The following is a 7500-nucleotide window of genomic DNA, read 5'->3' on the forward strand; positions in this document are numbered from 1 at the left end:
GTTGGCTCGGTCGAGTAACACTTGCGGCCCAACGCGCTCGTATCTTTCCTCGCATCCAGTTGCAGTCGCGAGACGTGCTCACCGCCGTGTGGGTGAGTGAGTTAGCACGACAGGGGTGATTATCACCGCTTCTCCCGTCGCATCATTGTGACAGTGGAGTCTGTAGGCCTCAAGTGATGTGTGACGACCCTCAGAATTTAAGCATATTAATAAGAGGAGGAAGAGAAACCAACCGGGATTCCCTGAGTAGCTGCGAGCGAAACGGGAAGAGCTCAGCACGTAGGGACGACGAGGGGCCTCGTCTGTCCGATGCCGTGTACTGGACCGGTCCGTTATCTGCTACGCACGGTGCAAACAGTTCAAGTCTAACTTGAAGGTGGCCCATTATCCCACAGAGGGTGATAGGCCCGTAGAACGGCACAGGACTGTGGTGGCAGACGGCCGGCTCCATGGAGTCGTGTTGCTTGATAGTGCAGCACTAAGTGGGAGGTAAACTCCTTCTAAAGCTAAATACCGCCATGAGACCGATAGCGAACAAGTACCGTGAGGGAAAGTTGAAAAGCACTCTGAATAGAGAGTCAAATAGTACGTGAAACTGCCTAGGGGACGCAAACCCGTTGAACTCAATGATCCGGGCGGCGATATTCAGCGGTGGCCTCCGGGCCTACCGTGCACTTATCGATCCGCAGCAAACGGACATCGCGATCCATTGCGCATCTGCGTGAGCATATCATTCCGGCAATAGGCCCCTGGCTCGTGGTGGACGGCTCCCTAGTAGGGCGGCTTGGCGGCCGCTCCCAACGGGGGTCTCCGCGCCTTTCACACCCGAGAGGCGCGGGTCCGACCGAGTCTTGGTGCGCCGCTGGAAGCACGATGGAACGTACGACCGGGGTCTAGGGAGCAGCCTTGTAGCCGAAGGCCTAGAAGCACTCGACCCCCCGATCGGCGATGACGCACTATGCATTGAGGCACCTCCGGGACCCGTCTTGAAACACGGACCAAGAAGTCTATCTTGCGCGCAAGCCAATGGGCGTCGCGTAACCAGCAATGGTTGCGCACACGACTCAAACCCAAAGGCACAGACAACTCGAACAAGGTTGCTAGGGATTACGGGTTCGGCACGGGCGCAAGCCTTCGTCGGCCCCTCCATCCCGGGGTGTCCCGTCCCGCGGCTGTCTCGTGCAGCCCGAGTGGGCATCCCTCGAGTGCGTAGGATGCGACCCGAAAGATGGTGAACTATGCCTGATCAGGCCGAAGTCAGGGGAAACCCTGATGGAGGGCCGAAGCAATTCTGACGTGCAAATCGATTGTCAGAGTTGGGCATAGGGGCGAAAGACCAATCGAACCATCTAGTAGCTGGTTCCCTCCGAAGTTTCCCTCAGGATAGCTGGAGCACGTAGCATTTCGAGCCTTATTCTTATCTGTAAAGCGAATGATTAGAGGCCTTAGGTTCGAAATGATCTTAACCTATTCTCAAACTATAAATGGGTACGGTACTGGGCGGCATGCTTTGATGATCGCCGCCCTGGCTACAATCGAACTAAACGGGCGGGAGTCTCTCTCCTTCGTGGGGGGGAGGGCTCCTGGTTAGATATCGGATGTGCCTAGTGGGCCAAGTTTTGGGTTAAGCAGAACTGGTGCTGTGGGATGAACCAAACGCAATGTTAACGGCGCCCAAATGAACGACGCATTCTCAGATTACCATGAAAGGTGCTGAATTGCTAAGAAGCAGGACGGTGAGACATGGAAGTCGTCATCGCTAAGGAGCTTGTCTGTACAAACTCACCTGCCGAAGCAATAGCCCTTACAATGGATGGCGCTCAAGTCGTTTGCCTATACATTGCCGCTAGCGGCTAGAGCGCATCGGGGCTGACACCCTGCGATGAACCATAGCGAGTAGGAGGGTACGGTGGTGTGCGCCGAGTGTTTGGCGCAAGCCGGCATGGAGCCGCACCGGCACAGATCTTGGTGGTAGTTTAGCAAATTTCGAACGAGCTCTTGGATGACTTTGACGTGGAGAAGGGTTCGTGTCAACAGCAGTTGAACCCGAGTAGCCAATCCTAAGCCGCATGGGAACCCAACCCGTACAATCCCATACATAGCCGGCGAAAGGGAATCCGGTTACCATTCCGGAGCCTGTTGAGTACCCGTTTGCGCGGGCCGTGTGCGTGTCGTCCAAACCTCTCCCACCCAGGTGGGGCGGTGCGGGTCCGGCCGTACACGGTCGTGTGTCAGCTTCATGGCAACATGAATCCTTTCTTCGGAAGCCAACGAGGGGCATCGGAAGAGTTTTCTTTTCTGTTTAACAGCCACCACCGACCATGGAAGTCACTCACAGAGCGATATGGTTGGACGCGCTGGTAGAGCACGGCCGCCGCCACTGCCGTGTCGATGCACTCTTCTTGGACCGTGAAAATCGAAGACTGGGGCACACTCGCTCAGTTGATCCGAAGCCTATCCGCTGCCCCCCGTGGGTGGTCGGTGCGGTCTAGGTCGCTGGGTATGAGCGTATAACGTTCTGGCCGTACTCTCAACAGCTTGTACCGAATCCGCAGCAGGTCTCCAAGGTGCAGAGTCTCTAGTCGATAGATTCAATGTAGGTAAGGGAAGTCGGCAAACTGGATCCGTAACTTCGGGACAAGGATTGGCTCTGGAGGCTGGGCGTGACAGCCGGGACCGGGTCCGCCCCGTGCGTGTGGCACTTCGCGGTGTTCGCATGTGCGGGGTGCCGGGCCCGCGGTCGCGCAACAAACAGCCAACTCAGAACTGGCACGGCTGAGGGAATCCGACTGTCTAATAAACAAAGCATTGTGATGGCCCGGGTGGGTGTTGACACAATGTGATTTCTGCCCAGTGCTCTGAATGTCAACGTGAAGAAATTCAAGCAAGCGCGGGTAAACGGCGGGGAGTAACTATGACTCTCTTAAGGTAGCCAAATGCCTCGTCATCTAATTAGTGACGCGCATGAATGGATTAACGAGATTCCCTCTGTCACCTATCTACTATCTAGCGAAACCACAGCCAAGGGGAACCGGGCTTGGAGCACTAGCGGGAAAGAGACCCTGTTGAGCTTGACTCTAGTCTGGCATTGTAAGGCGATATAGGAGGTGCAGCATAGGTGGGAGGGCCCGTCTCGTGCGGACCCGCCTCTGAGATACCACCACTCTTACTGTTGCCTTACTTACATGATTGGGTGGAACAAGCGCGGGCCTCAGGTCCGGCCGTTGCGGTCACTCACTCCCCCGCCGGGAGCGTGACGGGCGGCCCGCCTGCAGCTGCCCAATGCGCCGTGTTTCTCGCTCAGCGTCCAGCCATGTCGCTGGGAGGCGCCTCCCGGGAGCCGTGCCGTGGTGTCGTAGCAGCGACGCGCGCCGTGCCATCGCGCCCCGCCGACCGTGAGCCGTGGCCCGCAAGGGTCAGCACGCGTACGTCGGTGGGCGCGTGGCCGGCGCTGCGCACGCTCGTTTGCGCCGCCCGCACTCTCGCGCCCGGGTCCGGCCGCCGCCCGGCTCGAAGACATCTGGGCAAACCTATCGGTCCACGTCATGGACAGTGCCAGGTGCGGAGTTTGATGGGCGGTACATCTCCAAAACGATAACGGAGGTGTCCAAAGGTCAGCTCAGTTGGACAGAAAACCACACGCTTGAGCACTAAGGACAAAAGCTGGCTTGATTCTCGGCGTTCAGCTACACTCCGGGACAGCGAACGCTGGCCTTACGATCACTTTTGGTTTATAACGAGTTTTTTAGCAAGAGGTTGTCAGAAAAGTACCACAGGGATAACTGGCTTGTGGTCGCCAAGCGTCATAGCGACGTGACTTTTTTGATCCTTCGACTGTCGGCTCTTCTATCATTGTGAAGCAAAATTCCCCAAGCGTAGGATTGTTCACCCTTCAAGGGAACGTGAGCTGGGTTTAGACCGTCGTGAGACAGGTTAGTTTTACCTACTGGTGTGTGCTACATACGTGCATATCGTAACGGGAATCCTGTGCAGTACGAGGAGGAACCACAGGTACGGACCACTGGCTCAATACATAGTTACGACCGGACTTTGGTATGACGCTACGTCCGCTGGATTAATGCCTGAACGCCTCTAAGGTCGTAACCAATCCGAGCTAGATAGCGCTTCAAAACCTAATGGGCCATCGGAAGCTAGCGGGCCTAACCAACCCTCCGAGATCCGCTGGAACTGCCTCTGCAGCCTGTGCGCCTCATCCCCGCTTCATAGACTGGGCCGCATCGCGCGGGGTCGCACTGCACGTGTTAGTACCTGACCAATAGGGAACGCCGGTGGCCGCCGACCTCGCCGACCGTGGACTTGACTAGTTTCGATGCCCACCGACCGCCCGCAAACGACGGGACTTCAGGCTAGGAGTTTCAAGTTGTAGAGATGCGTTCGCATCGATCCTCTCAGGCGACCTACGCCCTGGTGGTGTTATGGTGGACGCAAGGACGTCCTGGCCCGGTAGTATGTACAAGAAAAATGTACAAGGTCCGGGAATACGGGGTGCATCGTATGTAACGTTCGATGTACATATAAAGCCTGGTAGGTGTTGGGATTATATCTGCAACACGGGCATTATCGAAAGATGGTTAAGTGGAGTCACCCAATGGGTGCCGTGCGTTATAAGGTACGTAATGCACAGTAGAGATACATTGTCGGGAGGTGGAACCCGAAAAATGTACAAGTCCGGGATACGGGGTGCATCGTATGTAACGTTCGATGTACATATAAAGCCTGGTAGGTGTTGGGATTATATCTGCAACACTGGGCATTATCGAAAGATGGTTAAGTGGAGTCACCCAATGGGTGCCGTGCGTTATAAGGTACGTAATGCACAGTAGAGATACATTGTCGGGAGGTGGAAACCCGAAAAATGTACAAGTCCGGGAATACGGGGTGCATCGTATGTAACGTTCGATGTACATATAAAGCCTGGTAGGTGTTGGGATTATATCTGCAACACGGGCATTATCGAAAGATGGTTAAGTGGAGTCACCCAATGGGTGCCGTGCGTTATAAGGTACGTAATGCACAGTAGAGATACATTGTCGGGAGGTGGAAACCGAAAAATGTACAAGTCCGGAATACCGGGTGCATCGTATGTAACGTTCGATGTACATATAAAGCCTGGTAGGTGTTGGGATTATATCTGCAACACGGGCATTATCGAAAGATGGTTAAGTGGAGTCACCCAATGGGTGCCAGTGCGTTATAAGGTACGTAATGCACAGTAGGAGATACATTGTCGGGAGGTGGAACCCCGAAAAATGTACAAGTCCGGGAATACGGGGTGCATCGTATGTAACGTTCGATGTACATATAAAGCCTGGTAGGTGTTGGGATTATATCTGCACACACGGGCATATCGAAAGATGGTTAAGTGGAGTCACCCAATGGGTGCCGTGCGGTATAAGGTACGTAATGCACAGTAGATACATGTCGGGAGGTGGAACCCGAAAAATGTACAAGTCCGGGAATACGGAAAAGTTCCCCCATGAAAGGCTGGGGATACAATTATTGAATACAAATAATGTGCCTAAGGGTACATTTATTTTTCTAAGTCCCGAATCCGTCACTGAACATCACGACTTACAAACACATCTTCCCCCGGTCCTCCCATATACGGCACGGGGACAAGTATGAAGAATGAAAATCATGTGTGTATGAACATATAATGTGCCTGAGAGCACATTTTTTTTCTAAGTCCCAGAAATCCGTCACTGAACATCACGACTTACGAAGACATGTTCCCCTATGGAAAAATCACTTATAGGGTACGGGTCAAAAATGAAGAAAAAATCACTATCTCGAATATCTCGAAAATACTAATGGGACAGGGTCAACAAGGTGTTTTAGAAGGTCTTTACAAATCTATTTATGAGCCATAGCGACTTTCAAGACATTTTTCCCCGCATCCTTCCATATACGGCATAGGGCATAGTATGGCACGAAATTTTTGGTCCGGGGTGAAATTTTTTTTTCACGAGATTTGATGAAAATGGCTTCGGAACGCGTTCTAATATGAAAAGTGAAACAAAACAGTATTTGCGAAGAAAAAAATTGTCCTATGAAAAAATCACTTTTTTCTTAGGGGTACGGGTCAAAAATTTTCTAAGTCCCAAAAAATCACTTATTCTCGAATATCTCGAAAACTACGTATCGGACAGGGGTCAACCAAGGTGTTTTAGAAAGGTCTTTACAAGCTCTATTTAATGAGCCATAGCGACTTTCAAGTGATTTTTTGACACTTTTCGCATATCGGCATCCTTGGTTCCCATACTGGCCATAGGCCATAGGGCACCGAACGGCCAACTTTTGGTCCGGGGGTGAAATTTTTTTTCACGAGATTTTGATGAAAATGGCTTCGGAACGCGTTTCTAATAATGAAAGTGAAACCAAACAGTATTTGCGAAGAAAAAATTGTCCTATGAAAAAATCACTTTTTCTAGGGTACGGGTCAAAAATTTTCTAAGTCCCAAAAAATCACTTATTCTCGAATATCTCGAAACTACTTATCGGACAGGGGTCAACCAAGGTGTTTTAGAAAGGTCTTTACAAGCTCTATTTAATGAGCCATAGCGACTTTCAAGTGATTTTTTGACACTTTTTCGCATATCGGCATCCTTGGTTCCCATACTGGCCATAGGCCATAGGGCACCGAACGGCCAACTTTTGGTCCGGGGGTGAAATTTTTTTTTCACGAGATTTTGATGAAAATGGCTTCGGAACGCGTTTCTAATAATGAAAAGTGAAACCAAACAGTATTTGCGAAGAAAAAATTGTCCTATGAAAAAATCACTTTTTCTTAGGGTACGGGTCAAAAATTTTCTAAGTCCCAAAAAATCACATTTTCTCGAATATCTCGAAAACTACTTATCGGACAGGGGTCAACCAAGGTGTTTTAGAAAGGTCTTTACAAGCTCTATTTAATGAGCCATAGCGACTTTCAAGTGATTTTTTGACACTTTTTCGCATATCGGCATCCTTGGTTCCCATACTGGCCATAGGCCATAGGGCACCGAACGGCCAACTTTTGGTCCGGGGGTGAAATTTTTTTTTCACGAGATTTTGATGAAAATGGCTTCGGAACGCGTTTCTAATAATGAAAAGTGAAACCAAACAGTATTTGCGAAGAAAAAATTGTCCTATGAAAAAATCACTTTTTCTTAGGGTACGGGTCAAAAATTTTCTAAGTCCCAAAAAATCACTTATTCTCGAATATCTCGAAAACTACGTATCGGACAGGGGTCAACCAAGGTGTTTTAGAAAGGTCTTTACAAGCTCTATTTAATGAGCCATAGCGACTTTCAAGTGATTTTTTGACACTTTTTCGCATATCGGCATCCTTGGTTCCCATACTGGCCATAGGCCATAGGGCACCGAACGGCCAACTTTTGGTCCGGGGGTGAAATTTTTTTTTCACGAGATTTTGATGAAAATGGCTTCGGAACGCGTTTCTAATAATGAAAAGTGAAACCAAACAGTATTTGCGAAGAA

General features: G+C 50.7%; 1 non-coding gene across 1 annotated transcript; it reads left to right on the top strand.

Moving 5' to 3' along the window:
* Window positions 1-164: 164 nt before the first annotated feature.
* Window positions 165-4437, top strand: LOC118515674. Its single transcript, XR_004907319.1, has one exon. It is a non-coding gene; the product is annotated as a large subunit ribosomal RNA (ribosomal RNA).
* The last annotated feature ends 3063 nt before the right edge of the window (window positions 4438-7500 follow it).

This window comes from Anopheles stephensi, unplaced genomic scaffold (genome assembly GCF_013141755.1).
Source record: "Anopheles stephensi strain Indian unplaced genomic scaffold, UCI_ANSTEP_V1.0 ucontig176, whole genome shotgun sequence".
Lineage (NCBI taxonomy): Eukaryota > Metazoa > Arthropoda > Insecta > Diptera > Culicidae > Anopheles > Anopheles stephensi.